Source organism: Lissotriton helveticus, chromosome 9, assembly GCF_964261635.1.
Source record: "Lissotriton helveticus chromosome 9, aLisHel1.1, whole genome shotgun sequence".
Classification (NCBI taxonomy): Eukaryota; Metazoa; Chordata; class Amphibia; order Caudata; family Salamandridae; genus Lissotriton; species Lissotriton helveticus.
Window position 1 is genome coordinate 354,749,165 of NC_136070.1, and position 12,788 is coordinate 354,761,952.

Genomic DNA, 12,788 nt, shown 5'->3' on the forward strand with positions numbered 1-12,788 from the left:
TTGCATTTAAGGAATCGCACAAATGCGATTCCTTAAATGCATTGGCTTTTTTTGGAAGTGCAAAAAAAAGCGAATTGTGCAACAAAGATTGATGCATCCCAAAAATGGTTTTTGCATTCGCAAACGGCCGATTTTACCGATTCGCACCGTTTGCGAATGCAAAAACCAATGATGCATGTGCACCTTAAAGCCTTGTGGTAGGAGATGTAAAATAAAAGCAATGGCAGGGCCTAAAAATAGGATATAGGTACCAGGGGATTCGACAAGAAATAAATATTATAAACCATTGGCTAAACTGAACGTCATAAAAAAGGGTGGGGGGGTTGTTGTCTAGAACCGAGGAGTTATGGGCGCTCAGCCACGAGCCAGTCGGAGGTTTCACTGTATTGAGTTTTGGGACGCTAAATAAAGAACCTTCTCGACCTTCCCTGGTAAACAGCACAACACCAATACCACCTGTCAGTAAACGTCCTCCCGTTTACGAAGGCCGCTTGCTGTTATCGCAATGTACTTGATGTCGACTGCAAAGAGTCGCGTCACTGATGCCATGCACAGGGTGTGAGCCATGGGTGCTCGACAGCACCTGCTGTGCTGTACACAACAAAGGCCCAGCAGCAAGCCCTGCCCCTGGGAGCAGCACTGTGGGTGCAGGGGGAAGGGGAGCCTGCACTTGCTGGCTAAAAACAAGCAGACAACATTCAGGACACAACAGAGAAAGTAAGGAACATCCAGTGTGCATACAGGATACCAGCAACCCCTAAGGGACAAAGCAAGGATGGGACCCTTCATTTTTCCCATTTGCTAAGTAAACACTGAGATGGTGTGAAATCAGTTTACCTTTCAGTAAAACTTAGCTTGAAGCGATCCTCGTCAGTTTCCGTTCCTTTCATAATGTTAGCAGACAATACAGTGTCAGAGAGGACACCGTGGCACAGTGTCAAGTGCCGGGAACTACGTTACTAATGTTTTAACTCTGCCATGTCGCACCCGGAGTGTGAAATCAGGTGCGGGACCTCGGGGCACCTGCAGCTCACAAGTTTGAATCCCAGCAGGACCGACTCAGCCTTTCATTCTTCCGATGTTAATAGAACGGGCAGCAATGGGTTGAGTAAAACAACGTCTGTTATTCACAGTGCCATAAAATGGTGATTTGTAGGTACAAAGTGTTATTTCTTTTTTAATATGTTTTATTGTCAAAAAGAAGGAACATCAAGATATTCTAAGCCACAGTAACAGAGACTGGCTGCGGGCAGTAAAAATAACAACATAATTTACAGTATTTAGGCTCATACCAAACAAAATCCCCAGTACTTTGCAGACAAGCATAGATTCGCTGTACAAAGATAAAGAAAACAAGCATTGGAAATGCAATAGGGCTCGCATTAGGAAAGTTTGAGCTATTGGTCTTATACATGATTTTTTTTTTATTTAGGAGTTATTTTTTAAAATAGCTAAATTATTAGCTTTGTCATTTACAATGCCAATAGTTATAACTTTCGCAAATGGGACACCTATAGCATTTGTAATGCAACATGTTTTGTATTTACGTGACTTAGATGTATTGATATTACAAATAACAATGGCTTTTAATTTTTTTAAATAATTAATACTTAAATAATGTATTTAATTTGTAATGGCAATAGCTTAAACTTTTGTAAATAACTTTTGTGAAGATTATGTTCAGTGTTTTTTATTGTGACGAAAATCCAAGAACAGAAGTGAAATATTAACATCTTTTTGTGATTTGTAATGAAGCGTGAAAGCTTGAAAACAGTTTGAAACATTGAAAGAACATATTTGAACCAGTGATGCTGTGGTTGCGCTGAGTGATGCTGTGGTTGCGCTGAGTGATGCTGTGGTGCTGCTGAGTGATGCTGTGGTTGCGCTGAGTGATGCTGTGGTTGCGCTGAGTGGTGTGTGCATCGGTGGAGCTTAGTGGGTGCATTGGTGGAGCTGTGTGGTGGGTGCATTAGTGGAGCTTAGTTGGAGCATCGGTGGAGCTGTATGGTGGGTGCATCGTTGGAGCTGTGTGGTGGGTGCCTCGGCGGAGTTGTGTGGTGGGTGCATCGGCGGAGCTGTGTGGTGGGTGCATCGGTGGAGCTGTGTGGTGGCTGCATTAGTGGAGCTGTGTGGTGGGTGCATCGGTGGAGCTGTGTGGTGGCTGTGCGAATAAAACTGGAATGTTGCTTCTCTTGTGAACTGGCTTTAATTTTCATCATAGTTCTACCTGTAACAACTTGAGGCATATTTAAATCAGTTTTGCTAATGTCCGATCCCAGAAACTGCATTGTGCACACTTCTAATTTCAGGGCCTCAAGTAGCAGTCACTGCGTTTTATTTGGGAACAACTCGTCTCTGGTGGTTGTTCTCTAGGAAGATAATGCAGAGGTGCGAATGGAGATGTCTGGAGTGAATGGGAAGAAGGGCTGTTTTTTTTCTTCTTCAATTTGCATCACGGGACCTGTGTATTAATGTCAACCTTTTTGTTGCCTCGCAAATGAGGTTGATTTCATCACATACATTCAATGAGGACTAAAGCTCTTTAGGAAGGTGTTGCAGGTTTGCAAAAATGGTTACCCATATTGAAGTCTTTAGAAGCATGGTGCTTTGTAGGATGGCGAAAATCACCGAAAAGCGGACATCATCCAAGCATGCGTCTGCATGTATGGCAAAGTTATGTTTGAGACTGGGAAGAAAAACCTCACTGAATGAGAGATCAAATGAGCATAGGCGTTGTTGCTCTGTATGGGAATTGTGCTCTGGCCAAGGCTTTCGTGATCTACAAAGCAAGAGTTAATTGATTTGGGTAATAACTGTCAATCGTTTAACAGCAAAAGAGGCCTGATCTGGTATTTGCCTGGAGCCGTGCAAATGGTGGCCATAAAGTCTCCATGGTTAGATTGATATATTTTTGCTATGTCGTTTCTTCGTGTCCATGGTTGCCTGTTTGTATGTAGGCAGAGGCTACAGAGTCTAGAGGCTGCATTGCTGCCTGTGTAAATCGACTCTCCCTGTTGCCGAGGGCCTCTGTTGCAAAGCTGTGCCAGGGGCTCGGCCTCGGCGCTGAGCGAGAGGGAGGGAGGGAGAGAGGAAGGAGGGGTAGATAGAAATGCAAGGCCGCAAATAAAAAAAACAAGCATTGGTAAATGCATTGTAAAAAAAAAAAAGCGGAATGAAGTCCCAGGCATCATAGCTAGGGAAAGGTTAGTGTGCAGGCCAGGGAACGTTAAGTAAACGAGTCTGGGAGAAGGCAGACAAGCCCTCGGCATTGCTGTGGTGGGGAGTGGGGGGGGCGGTGAGAGGCAAGAAGGGAAGAAAAGGTGAGAGTAAGGGTGACGAGACGCAGGGGGAGCAGCAGCCTTTGATGTGCCGGGCGGCCGTGGGCAGTGAATAATTAGGGGAGGAGAAATGCCAGAGCGCACGCTGGGGTAAGCTTGTGGAGGGAGGCTGGTGGCTTTGATGCTGTGCACGAGCTTTTTCACGGGCACAGCATCAAATCGCCCGTTTAGTTAAGCTCTGGATAAGCCATAATATGTCTCGACATCTGCAATGCTTGCGCATTGGCAGAGGCCGAGCCCTAAAAAGGGGCCAATTCTAATACAAAATCCTGGCTAAGCTAGAACTCTAAGGGGCCTATTAGGATGGTGGGCGGACTTTTTCCTCCCGGCGATTGCCGACTGGCGGAAAAACAGCGGATGGACTTTCCGTCCGCCGCGGTACCCCCCACCATAGTAATATGGCGGGGTAAATTGTGTTGTGATGGCGGGCAGATCGCTAACACCGGCCAGGCAGTGGTGATTCGCCCGCCATCATAATGGCCCCCTAAGTGTCCTCTGAACAGCCCCAGATAGTCAAATGTTGGCAAGTCTCGAATACCCCTGGATCTGGTTAGAGCCTTCTCCCTTTCACAAGTTTCTGTCACGATTACCCACCACTCTGCAGCTGAGGGAGGCTTAGGTGAGATCCAGGCTCCGGCAATAGCAAGTCGTACTGCTATCTGCATTATTGCGATGATAGATTTATAGCCGCAACTATCCTCTTTATAGACCAACATCAACTCAGCTGTCGAGAAAGTATATTCACCCCCTAATCGGAGCTTGATGGCCAATGATATCTTCTGCCAAAGTGTTGTTAATGCAGGACAGGTATCCAACAAATACACCTTGTCAGCTGCATACATCCCACAATTAGGGCATTTACAGTGCGCCCCTCCTGGTGTCCCCACTTGTACTCCCCCGCCTCCAGCCCATCTACCGATCCTCTCCGGGGTATAATAGAGTGCGCAGATCATACGGAACTGCTGCAGTCTAAGACTGACCGAGTCTACAGATCATTCTATAACGTCAAATGCCATCCTGACCCCTTCAAGAGTGACATTTGACCCCAGAGTCTCACTCCATCTTGCTGCTAATTTTCCATAGCCATCCACTCTGACCTGGCACAAGCATCGAAACATCATGCTAATTGCTGCCCTCCGATTCTGCGCATGCAAATACTCCCACATCGCATCGCCAAACTCGATAAATTTCGTAGTGCGCGATGTCTCGTGAAATAATCCCTGAGCTGGAGTTATTTAAAAAACATCTGCTGAGAGATAGCAAATGTGAGTTGGATTGCCCCAAAGAGGAAGTTTATCAGGTATGAGAGAAATAGAGCACCTAGCCATAATGCCCTGCCATGTATGTACACAAAGCGTTTCATGTAAAAAACAAGGTATATTTAATATTAACATACTATTGACTAGCAGAAAGCAATTCAGGAAGTGCAAGAATAAAGTTGACTTTCCTGCAGTACATTTAACGTATTGCCTCCGAAGTCAGTGTTTATCTCTGTGGAAGTGTGAGGGCTTTATAACATTTATTATCATGGTTATTAACATCACGGTTATCACTATAATTATTATTATTGCTACCAATACTGACAATAACAATACTGCTTTTACTACCATTACTACTAAAAATAATACTCATGGTAAGAGACATTGTAGTCAGATTTCATCCATTCGAGACTAGGTGAAATTTACAACATTTTCATGCTGAAAATAGCAGTCCCCGTAATTCAAAGAATGTTTAAAATGAAAGGGAAAAGCTACCCCTTTAAAATAGACTCAGTCAAGAGAGAGAACTTTACATACAAAGGATATATCTAAATAAAGCATTGGACGGCGCTGGACCTTTAACGTGTTAGCCAAGGTCACACAAGCTACCAGGGGGGTCATGTAAGGCGTCAGTGGCAGCATCCTCCGTTTACACCCACCCTATCTTCCCCTATAGCAGATGCGCGGCATTTATAGCTCGCGCTCCAGTCAACGATGGCAAACACGAAACTCTATTTTTAGGCATGCGGCTCTGCAGGCTGACGTCACACGCCGCCAGGGTGCACTCTTCAGGCTGAGGTGAAAAATAGTAAAGTTCTGATTACTGTCTACACACCATGATTTTAAAACAAGTCTTCTATGGCGGGCTCCCTGTGAAATCAGAGTGCCCTGAGACGCGGGGGGTATTAAAATATATAAGTCTGTAAACGCAGTTTCGAAAACGTGCCTTACCTTCTTGTTCGCGCGCACACCTGAAGGTAACTGAGGAGTACTCCTTGGGGTCTTGGTTTATGTCGCTGCGCAGCGAAGACCCCCAGAATTCACGTCGTGGCCCTCCATTGCGTCAGGGTGTTTTGTTGTGCTGCGGTGGATCTTCGGAGCCCCCGTCTCTGAAGCCTGCAGTTTATTTCTGGACCACCTCATGACCCATGTTGAGAAGCCAAAAAGCGGGCTTGTTCTGCAGCTCAGGTTTCCTGCGCGCGGCCGCTGCACGGGAAGAGTTTTCGGCCCACACAAAGGTTCCCCGGTTAGGTTCATTTGCAGCATTTCACTTAACAAAGAAGCGTGCCCTTTTATCGTGGGTAGTCGTCCAATGCCCTGCACGTGCAGGCCATATAAGGACACATTTTTTGAAACTGAAAAAAAAGCTGGATTTCATAATATGTATGGAGACAGTCTGAACCCTAAGGCATACTAATGTTTCTTATTTTTATTTGGAGTAATTTTTGCCCTAATTGTGCATTGTTCTAATTGTATAATGCAGCTTCATATTTCTGGGCAAGTGTAGACATTCAGCATGGAAAGTGAATTCTATAGCAGGACAGGAGGCTCAGATTATGCTTACTCGATTTCTTTACTACAAACAGCAGCCAATAGGAACATAGTAAAGAAAAAACAGGAACTACAACTCCCATGAGCCCTTAGGCAACCATAGAGACTATAAGGTATATAAGGCACCATAGAGGACAACACTTCCTCTTTCTTTGCTGCTTCGCAGCCAGTTAAGTGCTTTTCTACGTTTCTTGTATTACTTGCATGGTTATTTGCCTGTTACCTTGCTGTCCTGTTGTACTTGCTGTACGCCGATTTCGCTTTGTGCCTTCGTTGCTGCCGCTTTGCGTGGGCGCGTTGTGCTACCGCTGGCGTTTTCGTTGCTTTTCAGGACATTGTGTTGTGGTTATTGGAGAGCGCGTGTTCGCCTCTCTGGACTTGCGGGCGCCTTGTGCCCGTGTCGGTGTTTCGTGGAGTGGGACCGGAGCTCGGGGACGCACGCGCGAGTGTCGCGCGTCGCTCCTCTTCCGGGTAGCAGACACGCCACCGCGCATGTGCGTTGGTGTCTTTGAAGCTCCGTGTGACAGGAGCCCGGAAACGCTACGGGGCGGCGTCATCTTGCCTCAGCCCACTTGTCTGCCGGAGAGCTCCTTCTGACGCCCTCTACCTCACGGAAGGTTTTGGGCTGTATAATATTTAGAGGCGGTGCCTAGGGTGTCTTTTGACGCGAGCTGGTCCCTCCACATTCTATTCTGGTTATTGGTCGAGTTCTTGCTCTACCACATTAGCTTGCGTGGGGCTGTCACCCCCCCTGACAGGGTCGCTTGATTGTGACCTGGCCTTTTTGGTTTTCTGTGGGCATATAGATATACTTCTGTATATTTGTGTATTTTTACCTGTTTTTCCTCAGTGGTGTGCATGGTTTTTGACACCATGGAAGACTACGTCGACACTGAGGAGTATTATTATGACGAGGAGCAGGAGGAATCATTTGAATATGATTTAGTCGAGGCCCTTGACCAGGGCGTTCACCATTCCGTCAATACTGCGTTGGTCCGAGCAATTGGGCCACTGAAACGTCATTTGACTGATTATGCCCAGCAACAGGGTTGGATTCCATCCTCTGCTTCCAAACATTCCTCTAAGTCACCCAGTAACCCTCACAGGTCGGACTTTGTGCGCTTGGCCAAGTCTTTGTCTGCTCCTGCTACAGATTGTTGTCACTCTCATCTTCCGCCTCCTGACACTGAGGATACCTCTTCTTCGTCGTCTTCAGGTCCCTCTGGTCCCCCTCCGGCTAAAAAGTCCCGAAAAGAACATTTTGTTGACGCCTCCTCCCATCCGCCGGTCCTGACTTTTGAGCCCAAAGATATCATACACCCCAATTCCAAAACTTGGTGCCCTGCTCCAGAGGTTGCTGATTACATCCAGGCACATATACGTGCTTCATTCGATCAGGAGGTGCGTTCTCGGTTACGCTCCGAGTGCCCTCGCCCGGAGTTGGCGGATAAGTTAGCTGACACTCCGGAGGTCGATCCAACAATTTTGACCTACTTTAAAAAGTTTTCAAAGGATCCAAAAAAGGGCATCGATCGCTCTTGGCGCCTGTGTCAGGACAAGCTGCTGGATCTTCTTGGTCCCCTGACGAAGATCCTGGATTTAGGTTATCAGGCCCAGGGGTCGGCGTCTGGCATTGACCCTGATGAGCTTATTGGTTGGGCCCAACGGGCTGTTTGTCTCCTGGGGAACGCAAACTGTGCCCTATCCACCGAGCGTAGACGTTCCATCTTGTTGAAGATGGATCCGAGGTTATCCGAACTTGCAACGTCTGAGTCAGGTCCCCTGGCTCAAGGTCTCCTGTTTGGTCACCCGTTTTTGAAGGAGTTGACGCAGTTCGTGGCGACCTTTAGTGGCCTTGACAAGGCACAGTCTTCATTGCGCAGGGCATTCCGCCCGGTTTTTGCCAGGGCCGGACGATCTGGGGGACGTTCGTTCGGCCGCGGTTCGGGTCAGCAACGTGGCCAACAGTCCCACCAGGGTGGAGGCGGACAACGTCAGCAACAACAACAATCTTCCTATTCCGGTTCCAAGTCGACCTTCTACCCCTCCCGTAAAGGTCGTGGTCAAGGCAACAAGGGTGGCTACGGTGGAAACCAAGGAGGTCGACAAGATTTCTCCTCTACAGGTGAGCTTGATTCCTTACGACAGTGTTGTTCTGGGGGGCAGGGTGCAATTTTTTCTAGAGAATTGGCACACGATCTCCAACGATGCATGGATATTGCAGACAGTTCAAGGGTTCCACATCGAATTTTATCACCCTCCCCTTCAAGGTCCCGTCCCTTCTCCCCTTGTTTTTTCCCAACGCGATCGGGAAGTGATCTCCACGGAAATAGATTCACTTCTTCTCAAAGGGGCCGTTGTGCGCACGACTCTGCATCCGCAGGGGTTCGTCAGCAATGTGTTTCTGGTGGAGAAGAAAGGGGGAGGGTCTCGCCTTGTGCTCAATCTCAAGGAGTTCAACAACGGAGTGGTTTATCGCCACTTCAAGATGGAGGGCATCCATCTGCTACGAGATCTTCTTCGCAAGGGCGACTGGATGGTTCGCCTCGATTTGAAGGACGCTTACCTGTCCGTCCCCATTTTTCCGCCTCATCGCCGCTTTTTGCAGTTCCAATGGTCGGGGGAATGGTTCGAGTACACGGTTCTCCCGTTCGGCCTCTCGTCCACCCCGTGGTGCTTCACGAAGCTCCTGCGGCCGGTTATGGAATCGCTGCGCGCGCGAGGGGTGCGGCTGATCGTGTATCTGGACGACATTCTTTTGTTGGCTCAGTGCCCGCTGCAACTCCGTTCCCATTTATCTTGGACGATCGATCTGCTTCAGTCTCTCGGGTTTCTAGTGAATCCTCAGAAGTCTCATTTGCAACCCACTCAGTCGATAGAGTTTCTGGGTTTCCTGATAGATTCGCTTTCTTGCCAACTTCTTTTGCCTGCCCAGAAGGTCAGGGCTATCAAGCGGGAGTTGAAGTCACTGTTGTCCGCACAGAACGTGTCGTTGCGGTCGATCGCTCGAGTTGTCGGACTTTTAGCCTCTTCCATTCAGGCGATATTTCCGGGTCCCCTACATTATCGGGCCCTGCAGCGTCTCAAGATCAGGCACTTGCAGAAAGGGCTTCGTTATTCCGACCTTGTCCCTCTGTCCCAGGATGCGAAGTCGGAAATGATGTGGTGGCTCCATCACATGGAGGCCTGGAACGGGAAAGCCCTGTTCGGCTCCACTCCGGACTTGGTTTTGGAGTCGGATGCGAGTCTATGGGGCTGGGGAGCCCGTTGCGGGGACTTGACGACGGGCGGCCGTTGGTCTCCCGACGAGTTGACACTGCACATCAATTGTCTCGAGCTCCTGGCAGGGTCCTTTGCGATCCGCAGCCTGGCCCCTCAGGCCACCAGCTGTTGCATTTTGCTCCGTATGGACAACATTTCAGCGGTGAGGTATGTGAACAAACTGGGGGGGACACGGTCGAAATTGCTAGCAGAGATTGCGAAGGACTTCTGGCATTTCTGCCTTCAGAGGAAGATCACGCTTATTGCAGAGTATCTCCCAGGTCGCCAGAATCAAGTGGCCGACTGGAACTCTCGCCATCTGCTGGACTTCAGCGACTGGCGCCTTCATCCTCGGGTCTTTCGCACCCTGTCTCGCCTTTGGGGTCGCCCGTGGCTCGATCTCTTCGCCTCTCGCCTCAATGCTCAACTGCCCAAGTTTTACAGCTGGCGTCCGGATCCGGAGGCTCTTGCCACGGATGCCTTTCTCCAGACTTGGCCTCCTCAGCTTTGCTATGCTTTTCCGCCGTTCGCGATGATTCCGCGAGTCTTGGCCAGAACGAAACAGTTTCTATCGGAGATCATTCTGATCACTCCTCTTTGGAGAGCTCAAGCGTGGTTTCCGGATCTTCTGGAAATGAGTTGCTCGACTCTATTCCTGCTTCCTGCGCAATGGAACTTGCTGTTGGATCCTCTGCTCCATCCGCATCCTCTCATTCTGTCGGGCCAGCTCCGTCTAGTGGCGTGGCGTCTTTCGGGGAACGCTGGAAAGTCCCGGGATTATCTGGAGACGCTGAGAAGTTTCTCAGTGGAGCTTGGGCCCCCAACACGCGCAAGCGTTATGCGTCAGCTTGGCGTCGGTGGTGTGATTGGTGTTCTGAACGAGATCTGGATCCCGCTTCAGCAGATGTCTCTCTAGTTGTTAATTTTCTTGCTTCCATCGCTTCTTCTGGTTCTGCTTACAGGACCGTTAATTCTTTTCGCTCCGCTCTCTCTGCGGGCCATTCTTTAGTCGATGGTAAGCCTATTGGAGAACATCCTCTCATCTCTACATTACTGCGTGGGGTTCGGTTGGCTAAACCGCCATGTCCGAAATATGTCGCTTTATGGGACGTCTCAGTAGTGTTACGTTTTCTGGAAGCTTGGCCTCCCAACGCTTCTCTGTCTCGTAAGCAATTGTCTGCGAAATTGACCATGCTGTTATGTTTAATCTCTTGTAAGCGTGTTTCGGATGTCCGCGCTTTGGATCTCGCGGGTCGTTCTTTTTCCCCCGAAGGAGTTACCTTTACGGTTTCAAGACGTACCAAGACTAATCTGTCCACTGTCACTTACCCAGCGTTTCCTCACAATCCGCAATTGTGTGTGGTCCGCTGCATAAAAGCTTATGAGGTGAGTACTGCTCCTTTTCGTCAAGATTTATCTGGACAGTTATTAATTGCTTTGCAAAAGCCTTTCAAGCCTGTTGCACCAGCTACTTTGGCTCGTTGGGTGCGCTGGCTTATGTCTGAGGCTGGAATTGATGTCTCCATTTTTGGAGCTCATTCCGCGAGAGGTGCCATGGCCTCTAAGGCTTTTCATGTTGGTGTGAGTTTGCAGGACATTGTGAAGACGGCTGATTGGTCTTCTGAAACTGTGTTTAAAACATTTTATTTCAAACCTGTAATGTCTCTTGCCTCTGTTGTGGTGGACCAGCTTTGAACAAGCATAATCTGAGCCTCCTGTCCTGCTATAGAATTAAAAATTTGCAAACATTCGTGACAAGAATTTTCAATTCTATTAAGGACACGGAGGCGAGGATTATCCCACCCATTTGTCTTTTACTGCATTATTGTATTGCTTCTCTGCTCTCATATGATCTGCATTGTTTCTTGCATTGCTTTCTTCCCCTCCCTATGTGCTGTTACCTTTTCAGGTTTGGGGATATGTGTTACGGCTCTGTTTTTCTTTCAGGTTCGGACCAGAAGTAATCCTTCATCTTGGTCTTCTGCGATGTTTCCGTTCCTTGGACACTGGATTTGTTCTTTCTACAGCTGCATCTTCTTCGCTGTGGATGGTTGCCGGTTCCTGTTGGCCTCTTGTGCGGTTTACCTTCAGACTTTTCCTTCCGGATGGTCGGCGGTATTTTTCCTTCAATTACTTTTGACTGTTTGAATTTCCTGGACAAAGAAAGAGGAAGTGTTGTCCTCTATGGTGCCTTATATACCTTATAGTCTCTATGGTTGCCTAAGGGCTCATGGGAGTTGTAGTTCCTGTTTTTTCTTTACTATGTTCCTATTGGCTGCTGTTTGTAGTAAAGAAATCGAGTAAGCATAATCCTCGCCTCCGTGTCCTTAATAGAATTGAAAATTCTTGTCACGAATGTTTGCAAATTTTTAATTAACGTTGCTACAGTAACACGTTTGAACGTGAAAACTGACATGTAGCCTGCTTTAAAAAGAGTGACAATGTATAGATTCTATGTATGTGAATATGACGCGCCATCCTGTCTGTGTGTTTATGTCCCTCAGGAGCTGACTGAAAAAATTGCAGTTTTTTTTACTTCTCAAAATGATTAAAAAAAAAGTCTTGCCCCGAGCATTGACAGGAGCTCAGTGCAGCCCCAGGTCCCCAAATAATATGGCCCCTGTGTGACGCAATAAGCGCATTGCAGTTATTGTTGCCTGTGCAAGAGCACACCCTCCACACTGCCTCTGTGACCTGCAGCAGCCACGACCCTAGGTTCTATGAGGCTGGAAGTTGTAAACAGCATCTGTCCTGTGACCCCAGGAGAGACGTAAGACAATACCACATTGCAGCTGGGCTGTCCTCACACGCCTCATCATCTGGCACTAGATCCGCAGCGCACTAGGCATTTTAATGTCAAAGGGGAAGCAGGGCAACACTCCAGAGGCCATTTGTGCGTGTCTGCATATGTGTACATTTCTGTGTGTGCATTGGTGTGTGTGTGGGGTGGGGGGAGTGTTAGTTACTGGGGAGAAAGATGTTTGGGGCGGTAACGCTTGGACATTATAGTCACACCTGACTTCTGGTTACCACCCAGATAATCAGATGCCCGTCCTCGGCACTAGTCTCACTTTGAAATAAAAAAACGATTCCAGGCAAAAGATGAATAACCCACCGCTGCAATCTGCTGACCCTTCCACCGTTATTCAGTGTTCTGATCTGGCATAAGCTGGAGATAGGTGGCATACATTGAGAACTCTAGCAGAAGATGGGCATCCCATCCATGGTATCATGTAGCTGATCGGGCATCCTGGGGACACCTGTGGCATAAGGTGGAGATCCGTGGCACTGGTTGGCCAAACGAGCATTTGAAGCACCAATTGCAGAATGTAGGGATCACTGATATAGCCCTGGCGTCTGATGGAGATATGCAGCAAAC

General features: G+C 48.1%; 1 protein-coding gene across 1 annotated transcript in view; it reads right to left on the reverse strand.

The window, feature by feature from the left end:
• ASB2 (ankyrin repeat and SOCS box containing 2) overlaps positions 1–5,866 on the reverse strand; it is a 334,037-nt gene extending 328,171 nt beyond the window's left edge. The window contains exon 1 of the mRNA XM_078660092.1: positions 5,549–5,866. The gene's annotated coding sequence lies outside the window, so the exon portion shown is untranslated. The remainder of the gene's footprint in view (positions 1–5,548) is intronic.
• Positions 5,867–12,788: the final 6,922 nt, after the last annotated feature.